The sequence below is a fragment of the Pipistrellus hanaki genome (genome assembly GCF_964339955.1).
Source record: "Pipistrellus hanaki genome assembly, chromosome: 3".
NCBI classification, from domain to species: Eukaryota; Metazoa; Chordata; class Mammalia; order Chiroptera; family Vespertilionidae; genus Pipistrellus; species Pipistrellus hanaki.
Genome location: NC_140505.1, coordinates 104,641,695 through 104,656,243, shown reverse-complemented (window position 1 = coordinate 104,656,243; position 14,549 = coordinate 104,641,695). Strand labels below are relative to the sequence as shown.

Sequence of the window (14,549 nt, the reverse complement as noted above, 5' to 3'; positions counted from 1 at the left end):
GACCCTACAGAACCCGGCCCCTGTGCCCCGTAGCAGCGCCTGCTCATCGAAGCCCCTGACTTCCCTAATGTGCTGAGCACGGGAGCTTCTGAGAAAGCTCTACACGCTCGTTGTGTTCATCTCACAACACAGCGGTGGCCTAGATCTGCGTGGGAAGCCCTCAAAGTACTTGTAAAGAAAAATGCTGATGTCAATTTGGTGAGGAAAGTAATATTACATCTTTTCAAAGACTGCTAAAGAACAAAAATTCAATCAAGTAGATTTGAGGATCTAAATGGTTTTATTAAATGATTCATGAATTGGGCAGCATCCCACCTCTGGGAGTTGTGCAGAATGGAAGGTTTTTATAGGCAGAAACTGGATGGGACAAGGAAGTTATTAATGAAAGAGAAGAAAGGATTTTTCTGGCAAGGTTTCAGGGGGAGGCGGGATCTCCTCAGGCAGGTTAGCTCAGCTTCCTGTGGGGGATGGAGAGGGCTCACGTAGTGACAACTACCTCATTGGCACAGACCAGAGAGTTCCTGACTAGGATTACATTCCTGGAGAAGGTGGAAACTGTACTTAGGTCGGCTGCTAAGTCTAGGTTCAGTGGCATGTCTTTAGCACAAGTGACTCCATTTTGGTCCTGTGGTTTTTTTTCTTGAACAAGACCTATCAAGGTATGGCACCCTGTAAGTGTACCCTAACCACTCACGGTACAGAGAAAAAAAGCCCTTTAAGTAACTCTAAAATATATGTATTTTATGCTCTATATGCTATGTATGCATTATTGGCTCTACTAATTGTAGCATGTTAAGACCGTAGACCCTCTCCTGTATGTGAAACACTAGGGCCTGCGGTAGGGGTGGTGGGGGCGGTGGTGGGGTGAAGGCCTGGGGTAGGGGGGAGGGTGCACAGAGGACTTTAGAGCTGAAATTTTTCAGAGAAGGATTTCTTAGCAGGAATAAAATGAAGTGTGGGAGCAGAGCTCAGAGCGAATGGAGTTATCAATCCTTAAGAGAGATCTTTGCAACTCAGAGCTTCAGTGGCTCATCCCTCAGCTGTAGCCCAGGATGGCGGGTCATTCCTGCCCTTAGCAATTAACTTATGTTGTGGCTTTATTTTTAAGGGCTCTGAGAGGAAGAGTATTCCAACTTTCTCTTGGTCAGTGCTTCATCTTAAATCCTTTAAATGTAACCCAGCCTGACCCCCTTTCCCGGGGCCTCTTCTTGGTGCGCCAGCCTCTCACCAGGCTCCGGGGAGGTGATGCCTAGAGTTGGAATGAGGATTGGGCATGGTGCTTTAGATAAATACTCAAAGCCCATCCAGGAAGGCTGGTCTCAAAGACACTCTCCGCTAGCCCGGCCAGTGTGGCTCAGTAGTTGAGCTTCAACTTATGAACCAGGAGCCACAGTTCGATTCTCAGTCAGGGCATATGACCGGGTTGCAGGCCCTACCCCCAGTAGGGGCCATGCAGGAGGCAGGTGATCAATGATTTTCTCTCTCATCATTTATGTTTCTCTCTCTCTCTCCCCCTTCTTTCCTCTCTGAAATCAATAAAAACTCTCAGCTAAAGCAAGCTAAGCACTGTGATGCAGAGGGAAGTATTTGGCAGCATAGGGGAGGGGACAATTATTTTTTCCCCTTAGTGGGAGGGACATTTCAGGGAAAACTTCACAGTAAAAGGGACATTTGAATTGGGCTTTAAGTAATGAATAGGAGTTCACCAAATGAAGACTATTGAAGGGATAGTTATAAGGAACAGATGGTACAAGGAACAAAAGTAGAAAACCACAGGCATGTTATAGTGTGTATACCTTTTGTGGAATGGTGAGAGTATCAGTGTCTGTTACTGCAGACTAAGCTACATTTAGTGGCTTAACATAAAAGCAATTATTTAGTTGAGGAATGTGTGTTTGGGGCAGGGCCCAGTGGCAAGGCCCTTCTTTAAGGCAGTGTCAGGTGAGGCGGAGTCAGCGAAGATGGTTTACTCACAGGGCAGGCAGGCGACAGGCAGGCCCGGGCTGTGGGCTGGGGACTTGCTGGCTGAAGACTCCATTGTACTCCACATGGCTGCTTGGATTTCTACATATCACAGACCTCCTCCTGCCTTTCTCCTTCCTCTGGTCCCTCCCTGCCTGCCTCTTTCCTCTGCTCCCCTCTTCTACTCTCTCTTCCCCCTTGGCCTGCTCCTTTCTCCTACTCCCTCCACCCTCCCCCACCACCCTGCACAGACTTTGCTCTGTTCTTGCTGCCCATCCACATGATGCACTGGGTCCATTGGCTCCTCAGGAGCTAGGCTGTAGGGCACTCATCTCTGAGCTCTCCCTGGCTGAGCAAGTGCAGAGCAGACCAAGGAACTAACCAGAGCGCCAGGCTTAATTCTGCAACAGAATATAAGCCATTATTTCTCAGTACTCCATGTCATTTTCTTCATTCACAAACAAATATGTATGAGCTCTCATAAGCATGTGTTTGAGGCCCTGTGCCTGGGTCTAGTTTTCCCTTTGGTCATCCAATACCCCCACCTGCTTCAAGGGATAGTGAAGATCATATGGGGCAATGTAGGCATATTTTGTTGACAGACTATGAAACATCATAGAAGAAATTCAATAAACTTTTATTTAGTAATTGAATTAAAAAAAAATAATTTCTGTAGAAGTCAAAGAAAGCTATTTGCTCAGGGCCCAAACCTTGGAGTCAGTTGTGACTCCTCTTTCTCAGGCCTGCTCCATCCTGCTGGCTCTGACTTCCAAATAACATCCAGAACCTAACCATGCCTCCCCTAGCCATTGCCACAACCTGGCCAAGCCTCAGTGTTTAGTCCCTGGATTATGGCAACATCCTTCCTGCTGCTCATTCTGGATGTCTTCAGTTTGCCCTCCAGAGCTCAGCTATGCCCTCTGCCCCTTCTCCATGCCCTTGGAGTTTCACCAGCCCAGACTGCCTCTGCCGGGTTCTGTGCCCTCTGGCTTCCACTGAACATAGCCAACAGCGAGCCCTGGCAAGAGCCGGGACAGAAGGCAAGATTACCTCTGGCTGGTGGCATCCCTCCACCCAGCATCACTGCTGCTCTTCAGGTGGCTGCCTCTCTTTGTGTTAGTCAAGTTTCCACAGAGAAACAGAACCAATAGGATGTATATGTAGAGACAAAGATATTTTATTACAAGGAATTGGGTCACACAATTTTGAAGGCTGATAAGCCTCAAGCTCTGTAGCCAGAAAGCTGGAGACTCAGGAGAGCATGTGCTATAGTTCCAGTTCAGTCCAAAGGCTTGCAACCTGGGACAGCTGATGGTGTGGTTTCGGTCCAAAGGAGGCAGGTGTGAGACCCAGGAGGAGCTGGGATGTCTCCATTCTAGTCCAAAGACAGGAGAATCCCATGTCCCAGCTCTAACGCTGTCAGGCAGGAGGAGTTCTCTCTCACTCACGGGAAGGGCCAGCCTTTGTTCTGTTCAGGCCTCACCTGGCTGGACGAGGCCCACACACATCAGGGAGTACAGTCTGCTTTACTCATGTCCATGGATTTAAATGGTGATCTCACCCAGAATCACCCTCACTGACATGCCCAGAATAATGTTGACCACATATCTATACTCAAGTTGACACATAAAGATGCTCTCTCCATTAAACCAAACCAGCCAGGGCCATGTGTTTTCATTAAGTTCTGCATGGTTGTAATGGTCCCCAAATCCTATATAATAAAGAGGCAATATACAAATTGATCATCATTCCAACATACAAGATGGCTACCCCATGTAGACACAAGATGGCCACCACAAAATGGCCTGCAGGGGAGGGCAGTTAGGGGTGACCAGGCCTGCAGGGGAGGGCAGTTGGGGGTGATTGGGCTGGCAGGAGAATGGTTAGAGGATAATCAGGCTGGCAGGCAGAAGTGGTTAGGGGCAATCAAGTAGGCAGGCAGGCGAGCAGTTGGGAGCCAGCAGTCCTGGATTGTGAGAGGGATGTCTGACTGCCCATTTAGGCCCGATCCTGGTGGGCAGTCAGACATCCCCTGAGGGGTCTCAGTTTGGAGAAGGTGCAAGCTGGGCTGAGGGACACATAACCGCCCCCATGCACAAACTTCATGCACCTGCCTCTAGTCAATACTAATAAAATGGTAATAGGCTAATTAGTGTGGACATCTTCTGGACGTCCTCCCAAACAAAGCCACAGCAGCTGCAAGGGCAGAGGTTGAGAGAGCTGTGGGTGGCTGTGAAGGGCTGAGGCTCAGGCCAGCCGTGGCAGCAGCAACAGGGTAATGGGGGCAGTGCCTTCCCCTGATCCACCAGGTCGCCTCCCACAGAGGGAGGCCAGACTGGGGGCTGAGGCAGAGGCAGTTAGGGGCAAGTTAGGGTTGATCAGGTTGGCAGGGGGGCAAAGTAGGGGCAATCAGGCCAGCAGAGGGACAAGGTAGGGGGGTTCAGGCTGGCAGGCAGAGGGGTTAGGGGCAATCAGGCAGGCAGGCAGTTTAGGAGCCTGTGGTCCCAGGTTGTGAGAGGAATGTCCGACTGCCGGTTTAGACCTGATCCCCACAATTGGGCCTAAACCGGCAGTTAGACATCCCCCAATGGGTCCTGGATTGGAGAGGGTGCAGGCTGGGGTGAACTGTCCCAGAAACCCCCTCTGTGCATGAAAATTTCTAGTGTGTGTGTCTGTGTGTGTGTGTGTGTGTGTGTGTGTGTGTGTGTATTATATAGGATGCATATATGTTTACCAGGGTTATATCCTCTTGTTGAATTGATCCCTTTAGTGTTACCTTTAGTGTTATGTACTGACCTTTGTTGTCTCTTGTAATGACCTTTATTTTGAAGTCTATTTTGTCAGAGTATTGCTACTCCAGCTTTTTTTTTCCATTTGCATGGAAATATTTTTTCCATCCCTTTCCTCTCATCCTGTGTGTGTCTTTTATTCTTAGGTAGATAGCATATAGTTGGTTCACATTTTTTTATCCATTCAGCTACCCTATGTCTTTTGATTGGAGCATTTAATCCATTTATATTTAAGGTTATTGCTGATAGGTACTTAATTATTTCCTTAGGTAAGAATTATTTAATTCTATATGCTTATGTTTCTCTCTCTATTTCTCCTTCTCATTACAGAAGTCCCTTAAGCATTTCTGTAAGGCTGGCTTGGTGGTGATGAATTCCTTTAGCCTTTTTTTGTCTGGGAAGCTCTTTATTTGACTGACTATTTTGAATGATAGCCTTGCTGTATATACCGTATTTTTCGGACCATAAGATGCACCGGACCATAAGACGCACCAGTTTTTAGAGAAGGGAAATGAAGAAAAAAAGATTCTGAAACAAATAGTGTCCTAAAATATTTTATGTGCATTAAAACCCAACATCACAGTCATAAACACATGTAATCAACCCTGTAAAGTAAACAGCAGCATTTAGAACCATTTTAGAGCCGGGCAAGCACACAGAGACCACACAGAGCCAGGCAAGTAAAAAAACTTTTTTTTTTACAGTATATGTGTAGGCTATATTTGGACCATAAGACGCAGGGACTTTTCCCCCCCACTTCTGGGGGGAAAAAAGTGCATCTTATGGTCCGAAAAATACGGTAGTAATCTTGGTCTCAGATCCTTGCTTTCCATTACCTTGAGAACTTCATGCCATTCCCTTCTGGCCTGTAGAGTTTCTGATGAGAAATCAGGTGTCAGCTTTATTGGAGCTCCTTTTTAGGTAAGTTTGCTTTTCTCTTGCTGCTTTTAAGATTCTCTCTTTGTCTTTAATTTCTGGCATTTTAATTATGATTTTTCTGGGCATGGGCCTGTTTGGGGTCTTCTTGCTTGAGGTTCTCTGTGCCTCATGGAATTGTGTTACTTTTTCCTTTATCAGGTTAGGGAAGTTTTCTGCCATTATTTCTTCAAACATGTTCTCCATTCCTTTCTTTCTGTCTCTTTTGGCACACCTAGTATTTGAATATTGTTACATTTCACATTGTCCCACAGCTCCCTAAAGCTGTCTTTCTCTTTTTTAATTGTGTTTTTTTTTTTTTCTTCCCCCTGCTTGGTTTTCTGATTGAGTAATTTTTTTTAATCCTGTCTTCTAATATACTGATTCAATCCTCAGCTTCATAAAATCCAATGTGTTCTTTATTTGTGCTATGTTGTTTTTCATTTGTTTTCATAGTTAACTATATTTTTTCTCATGCTGTTGAGCATCTTTACTATTATTATTCTGAACTCTGTATCAGATAAATTTCTTATCTCCAATAAGAGATTTCTCTTATTCTTTCATTTGGGGGGGGTATTTCTTTGCCTCCTCATTTTGGCTACCTGTTTGTATTTGTGACTCTTTATTAGGTAAATCTGCTATGCCTCTAAATCTCTAGTCAGGACAGTGTCAACTGCTGACTAGAGCAGTGGTCAACAAACTCATTAGTCAACAGAGCCAAACATCAACAGTACAATGATTGAAATTTCTTTTTAGAACCAAATTTTGTAAACTTAAACTTCTTTTAATGCCACTTATTCAAAATAGACTCGCCCAGACCGTGGTATTTTGTGGGAGAGCCACACTCAAGGGATCAAAGAGCCGCATGTGGCTTGCGAGCCTCAGTTTTCCAACCACAGTTTCTAACCCAATATCTTCTACTCCCACTGCCCCCTACAAATATTTGAAACTCCTACCAAACAGAATAACAATCTTGCTTCCAATCTTACTCTGCGGCTAGTTTTAATCTCTCAAAAAGAAACTTTTTTTTAATGTCCTACTTCTGCTCCTGCCTCGCTTCAGTCTTTCGTTTTTTTTGTTGTTGTTAATCCTCACTGAAGGATATTTTTTCATTGATGTTTAGAGAGAGTAGAAAGGAGCAGGAGAGACACAGAAAGAAATATCCATGTGAGAGAGACACATCGATTGGTTACCTCCCACAAACAGCCTGACCTGGACTAGGAATTGAGCCTGTAACTGAAGTATGCCTTTGACCAGAATCAAAGTTGAGACCCTTCAGTCTACAAGCCAATGCTCTAACCATTGAGAAACCAGCTAGGGCCTTCAGTATATTCTTAAAACAGTGCAGACTAAAATGTAAGTCAGACCATGTCCCTCCTCTGCTTGGAAGCCCACAGTGGCTGCCCACCTTACTTAGAGTAAAAGCCAGTTTCCACCACAGTCCACAAAGCTCAACACGATCAGGGCCTGGCTCCTCCCTGCCTGTCTGCTGCTCCTGCCCTTGCCAAGGGCCCCCACCACAGCTGCTCCCTGAGCACCCTAGGCCTGTTCCCTCCTCAGGGCCTCTGAGCTGGAGTTTCCTGCCTGCCCTGCTGTCCCTGTGCAGCTGGTTCCCTCATCTCCACCAGGTGTCTGTCAATTAGGGTCCCTGGCAGGAAGAGATGATACACCTGAATTGGGTGACTTGAGAAAAGTTTAATAAAGGGGCTACTTACAAAGGTATGGGCAGGGCATCTCGGGAAACCACAGGGACAGTGCAGTATCCTGACTGGAAACAGCAGGAGTCACCTTGGGCCTGAGAGAACAGGGGAAGGGAAAGTCACAGGAGCCCGGAGAGAGGGAGCTGTTTAGAGAGCTGTCCCACAGGAATGCCGCCAGCCGGTGGCGACCCCACCCTGAGTGGGCAGGAGGATTGTGTCCTTCCTCTTCCTCCTCCTCCTCTCTCAGAGCTCATGCTGGTGCTCACATCTGTGAAAGCCACAGAGCCTGTGAGGAGAAGCCCATGGATAGAAAACTCAGGTCACCTCCCAGGCTGAGGGGGCAGAGAGCTAACTCGAGAGCAGGTGGAAGACATCCAGCATGAGATCTTCACCCAAAAAGTCACCTTTTACAATGAAAATGCTCTGAAATTAGATAGCAATGGTGCACAGCTATGTGAATATACTGAAAACCACTTAACTGTACACTTTAACGTGGTGCATTTTATAGTATGTGAGTTACACATGTATTTTATTTATTTTTTTAATCCACAGTTGAGGATAGTTTTTTATTTATTTATTTATTTTTATTTTTAATAAATCTTTATTGTTCATATTATTACAAATGTTCCTCATTTTCCCCCCTCCATTGCTCCCCTCCTGAGGTTCCCACCCCTCCCTCTTCCCTTTCCCCACCCCTTATTGTCCTCATCCATAGATGCACAGTTTATGTTCAGTCTCTTCCCATATCCCTCACTCCCCTTTTCCCTGATAATAGTCCACTCCCCTTCCATACCTCTGATTCTATTATATTCTCCAGTTAATATTGTTCATCAGATTTTTTAATTCCCTTGGTTTTTAGATTCACTTGTTGATAGTTACTTATTTGTTGTTCATAATTTTTATCTTTATTTTCTTCCTCTTCCTAAAGAACCCCTTTCAGCAATTCATATAATTCTGGTTTGGTGGTGATGAACTCCTTTGCTTTTTATTATTTGTGAAGCTTTTTATCTGGCATTCGATTCTGAGTGATAGCTTTGCTGGGTAGAGTAATTTTGGCTGTAGGTTCTTGCTATTCATCACCTTGAATATTTCTTGCCATTCTCGTCTGGCCTGCATGGTTTCTGTTGAGAAATCAGCTGACAATCTTATAGGTGCTCCTTTATAGGTAACTACCTGCTTTGCTCTTGCTGCTTTTAATATTCTGTCTTTTGCTCTTGGGATTTTAATTCTGATGTGTCTTGGTGTGGTCCTCTTTGGATTCCTTTTGTTTGGGGTTCTGTGCACTTCCTGGACTTGTAAGTCTAATTCTTTCCCCAGGTGGGGGAAGTTTTCTGTCACTATTTCTTCCAATATGTTTTCGGTATCTTGCTCTCTCTCTTCTTCTGGGACCCCCATAATTCTGATGTTGGTTCGCTTGAAGTTGTCCCAGAGGTTCCTTACACTATCTTCAACTTTTTGGATTCTCTTGCCTTCTTGCTTCTGCAGAGGAGTGTCCTCTGGCTCTTTGTGTTCCAAATCTTTGACTTGATTCTTGCGATCTTCCATTCTGATTTTAGGACTCTGTATAATATTTTTTATTTCAGACAATGTATTCTTTATTTCTAGTTGATCTCTTTTCATATCCTCAAAGGTTTCACTTATTTTATCAACCTTTTCTAGGAGATACTTGAAAAACCTTATAAGAGTGGTTTTGAACTCTATATCCAGTTGCTTGTTGTCCTGCATTTCTTTCATTTGTGATCTGTTTCCTTGTCTCAGCATTTTCGCTGTTTCCCTGAGTTAGTAGGGTGGCTTTGTGTGCTAAGGTGTCCTATATGGTTCTGTGGGTCAGCCTCCCAGTTACCTGAGGTGGACACTCTTGGTGTACCCCTTTGTGGACTGTGTGTACAGCCTTATTGTAGTTAAGTCTTGATTGTTGTTGGTATCACTGGGAAGAACTTACCTCCAGGCCAATTGGCTGTGAGGATCAGCTGTGTCTATTCTGGGAGACAGCTTTATTCAACTAGACGTGGAAAATTGCAAAAGCCTCTGTGCTCAGCTTGGATGGGGCAGAGTTTCAGGGTGGAGCCTACAGCCCCTCCCTATGAGGTTCCTGAGTCTCAGTGTTCCTCAGTGTCCTCTGGTACTCACTGCAAGCATCTCTGAGAGAAAGGTGCCCTCGAGTTTCGCCCACTACCAGACAGTCTAGTCTCTCCCCCAATGAGCCCAGAACTGGGGTTCAGTGCAGTTGGAAGTGAGGTTGGAAGTGGGGTTCAGAGCAGTCTGGAGCTTCTGTCTCCTTCCTGCTGGGGCAATCCAGTGGCACAGTCAACAGTCAGTCCTCTGCGTGCATTCATGTGCATGCCTTCAGAGCTCTGCCTTTCACCGCTCCCCTGAGCTTCCACCTTACAGCCCAGATTCCTCCGTATGAGCCTGGGTCCCAGGGTCTGGCCTAGAACTGGGGTTCAGTGCAGTCAGAACTGGGGCTAGCACAGTCCGGAGCTTTTGTCTTCTTCCCGCTAGAGCAATCTAGCAGCACAGTCAACAGTCTGTCCTCTGAACGCATTAACAGGCATGCCTCCGGGGCTCTGCCTTTTGCCACTCTGCTCCCCTGAGTTTCCACCTTACAGGCCAGATTCCCTCTGTATGAGTCTGGGTCCCCAGGGTCTGGCCAGGAACTGGGGCTTAGCACAGTCTGGAGCTTTTGTCTCCTTCCTGCTAGGGCAATCTAGCAGCAGAGTCAACAGTCCATCTTCTGCCCGCATTCACATGCATGCCTTCAGGACTCTGCCTTTTGCCGCTCCCCTGAGTTTCCACCTTACAGTCTAGATTCCCTCTGCATGAGCCTGCAGTAGGAACTGGGGTTCAGCACAGTCCGGAGCTTTTATCTCCTTCCCGCTAGGGAACACCAGCCAGGCACTCAGTTGTCCCTCCTCTCCGACTCCGTCCTCTCCCCACACGCACACCGTGTCTCCATACCACAGGGTTTTATAGCTCCTCTGATTTTCCTTCTGGTTTTCTCTGTCCTTCTAGTTGTAGAATTTCCAGTCAGTCAACTTTCCTGTAGTTCTGGATAATGTCCATTTTGTATTTTAGTTGTATTTTTTGAAATTGTTGTGCAAGGCTGCAGTTAGGCATTTACCTATGCCACCATCTTCGTTTCTCGAGGATAGGTTTTTATTGATTTTTTTAGAGAGAGGAAGGAGGGAGAAAGAAACATTTATATGAGAGAGAAACATTGATCAGTTGCCTCCTGTATACTCTCTGACTCAAGATCAAACCCACAACCTAGGTAAGTGCCCTGACCAGGAATCAAACCCACAACCTTTTGGTGTACTGGACGATGCCCCAACTAATAGAGCCACTCAGCCAGGGCACATTTTTATGTTTCAAAAATGCTTTTTTAGCATTGCTGTTTCAATGTTGAAGCCTTGCCTGGTTGTGGGATTTGAAAATTTACCTGGTCCCCACATTTCACATCCTTCTTCCCAGCATCGTTCTTTCCTTTAGTGGTTGCCATCAAACATACCACATACAGTATTTCCTTATGTCCTATGCTCATGTCCCGTTTCCTCCACTAGAGCATAATTTCTGTGAAAGCAGGGGTTACGGCCTGATTGGTTCTCTCCTAAAGCAGGGCCCAGCACAAGTAGAATGGACGACTGGGTGAAGGTGGGGTTACTCTTGTTGGAGGTGAGGGTGGGGGCTCAGGCCAAGTCCTACCTGTTCCCATACCTCCCGGGGCCTTTAGACAAGTCTCCCAGCTCTCTGCACTCAATCGGGAAACCACCACATAGCCATGCAAAGGCATTCCTTTCCCCTCCATTTTGCAAATGTGTTTTAGGGGCCCATTCTTCTTCAGATGACAAAATGGACATTCCAAAGGGCATCCATAGTATTTGCACACAGGTCAGGTTCATAACAGCCTGTGCAATAACTGAAAGCTGGAAGCCATGCAACTGTTCATAGAGATGCAATTGAATGGATAAACAGAATGGGGTCTATTAAAAAGACTTAAAAAGATAAAATTCTGACACATGCTGCAATGTGGATAACCTTGGGGGCATTATGAAAGAAGCCAGTTACAAAAGGACAAATTCTGCATGATTCTGCATATATGAGTTGCCTAGAACAGTCAAATTTATAGAAACAGAAAGTAGAATGGTGGTGGCCAGGGGCTGGAGTTAGTGTTTAATGGGAACAGTTTCGGTTTGGGAAGATGAAAGCGTTGTGGGGATTGGTTGCACAGCAATGTGAATGGACTTTACACTCAGAAATGAGCTGTATACTTAGGTTAAATGGTAATTTTTAAAATATTTTAAAAAGTGGGGAAAGAAGGGGAGTGTGGACCCCTGCTATGTCTTCCAGAGGTGGCCTCCATTTTTAAAACTTCCATTGCTACACAATCCCAGTCCTGGCTCGATTCTAGAGTTTGAAAGGGAGAGGAAAGGTTTAGATTCCGAATGTCTTTAATCATGGTTCCGGCAGGTTTTCCTCTTAACGAGGGAGAGGAAAGGAGAAATGAGGCCACTGAGCGAAATGCTGTGGTCTAACTCACACACACCGCCTCCAACCCACGCATACACTCTCCCTGCCGACCACAAAGAAACACAGCTTGGATACAGGTGATAACTCAGGCATCTGCTGAGTGTCAGCCTAGATTTGCTATCGTGGTTGCTGGAGAGACATCAGGCCCCTGGCTTGTCCCTTCTGCCAGGAGAATCTGAGGCACATCAAAGGCCCAGGCAGAAATTAGAGGCAACCAGGCAGCCAGCTGGCTGCAGGGAGAGGGCCCTGTGGGACCTGCTGGGTCTATAAATAACTGGAGGGTAACTTGTTAGAGGAAGTGTGTGTGTGTGTGTGTGTGTGTGTGTGTGTGTGTGGAAAGGGAGGTAAAGATGAGGCAGGAAGAAAGGGGAGAGGAGGCTCTGAGGGGTCTGGGAGCTGGGGGAGGCAAGGAAGGTAAAGGAGTTGGTGAATTTGCACAGCTGCCTGCATTGCTCTCTGGCTCACAGCCCAGGAGGATGTGGAGAAGCCTCAAGAGGAAATCCACGTCTCAGGGAAGTGGCTTTGAGAGAGAAGGCCAGAGGAAGTGCCTGCTGACAGGCACCAGCCACAATCCAGTCATCCCCGCACTTGACCAGTAAGTGAGCCAGGCTCATGTGCTCCTGGCCCTAGGACCCCCACATACACACAGGGAAATGGGGACATTGTGGCAATTTGACAGGGGCTATGCCAGAGACTGACCAGCATCTACGGGGACAGCAGCTTCACCGGGGACCTGGATGAGGAACACAGAGGCTCTCTTCTCCGATCCGGTCCAAGTCTCACCCAGGTGGGCCGGGAGCTGTGGCACCGGGAGGAAACTCCAGAGACTACTGGGGAAGCTGGAGCGCCCACCTGGGAAGGAGGCCTGGCACTGGGTTTCAGCTCTGCTTTAACTGGAGGTGACTTTGGGCCAAGCGCTTCATCTCTGGGCCTGTTTCTGCATTGTAAGCTGGAGGGGCTAATTTGGACCGAGCTGCCCTTGACCTCTTGCCCCACTGCAGATGGCCTCTGTCTCAGCCCCGGAGAGTGCCCCTCCTCTCAGGAGGGGCTATCCACGTGACTAGGGCCAGAGAGGGATACCAGCAGCTCAGGGAACAGGGGCTACTGCACTTGATTTAATACGAAGATAAGCCTGTAAGTGTCCTCTTTGAAATCTCAAGTATACTAGTAATTTGCTTAACAAACTCTTTATAGGCAATAAGAGAGCTCAGCTGAGGTGTCCAGGTTTCTGGATTTGAACTCTAGTATGACTTATTCCTTACTTAGTTGTCCAAGGCATCTCGTTTTCTTATCTGTGAAATAGGGCAATGCCTGTGTCAGGCAGGCATTCAGCTGCAAGTAACAGGAAACCCATCTAACATGATAATGACCTGTTAACACAGAGCCAGGGCCTGGAGTCAGCAGTTGCTGGTCTTGGTTCATGGCTCAGTGAGGCCCCAGAGGTCCAGGTGCCCACTCTTTCTTCCCTTCTCTCCTTGGCATGCTGTCACCTCATTGTCAGAGGATGGCTGCTGCCATTCTAAACCTCTCATCCAACGTGGAGAAAAAGGAACCCTTATTCAGGGCTGGTGGGAATGCAGACTGGTACAGCCACTGTGGAAGACAGTATGGAGTTTCCTCAAAAAATTAAAAATGGAACTCCCATTTGACCCAGTAATCCCACTTCTCAGGAATATGTCCCAAGAAAATAGAAACACCAATCAGAAAGGATATATGCATCCCTACATTCATAGCAGCACAATTTACAATAGCTAAGATTTGGAAACACCCTAAGTGCCCATCAGCAGATGAATGGATTAAAAAACTGTGGTACATATACGCAATGAAATACTATGCTGCTGTAAAAAGGAAGGAACTCCTACCATTTGCAACAGCATGGATGGACCTGGAGAATATTATGCTGAGCAAAATAAGCCAGTCAGAGAAAAATAAATATCACATGAGCTCACTCATTTGTGGAATATAATGAACAATATAAACTGATGAAGAAAAATAGAACCAGAAGAAAAAAATATTTTCTACAGCTACGTGATAATATGCTATGTTAGCACAGTTTTGGTAATAATATTTAAAATCTTTTTTTCTTGAAATATTAATGTTTATTGCATGTAACATTATGTTTAAAATATTTTTTCTTGAAAAAAATTAAAAACAAGTAAAAGCTAAACTACACATCCGAATTCAAGGTAGGGAAAGGAGAAGGGCCATGCCCAAAGCTTCTGTTCTTTTTAGAATGAAGGTACAACCTTCACTCACTCAACACCTCTGCCAGCAAACCTATGTTTATGACCCACTGGCCAGAGTAGACTGTGTTGTCCCATGAGCTGCAAAGTTGGCTGGAAAATGTAGAAAGGACATCCCACCTGGTCTAATCATGATGTCCTGCCTGGGGCTGGCAGTTATCAAGGAAAAATAAAAACAATGTAGCAGGATACAAAATTAACACCCACAAATCTATGGCCTTTTTATACACCAAGTAGTGCATAAAAAGACCATAGACAGGTATGTGTGTGGGGGGATGGGGGGAGGGGGTCCCTCAGCTCAGCCTGCACCCTCTCCAATTAGGTACCCCTGTGGGATTGAGCCTAAACTGGCAGTCAGACATCCCTCTTGCAATCTGGGACTGCTGGCTCCTAACTGCCTGCCTGATTGCCCC

The 14,549-nt window shown here is 46.2% G+C and overlaps 1 long non-coding RNA gene across 1 annotated transcript; it reads right to left on the bottom strand.

Moving 5' to 3' along the window:
* Positions 1 to 2,855: 2,855 nt before the first annotated feature.
* Positions 2,856 to 13,849, bottom strand: LOC311618723. The gene is made up of 3 exons (XR_014794355.1): positions 10,325 to 13,849; positions 7,382 to 7,461; positions 2,856 to 3,673 (listed from the first exon to the last, which is right to left on the bottom strand). It is a non-coding gene; the product is annotated as an uncharacterized lncRNA (long non-coding RNA).
* Between the last annotated feature and the right edge of the window lie 700 nt (positions 13,850 to 14,549).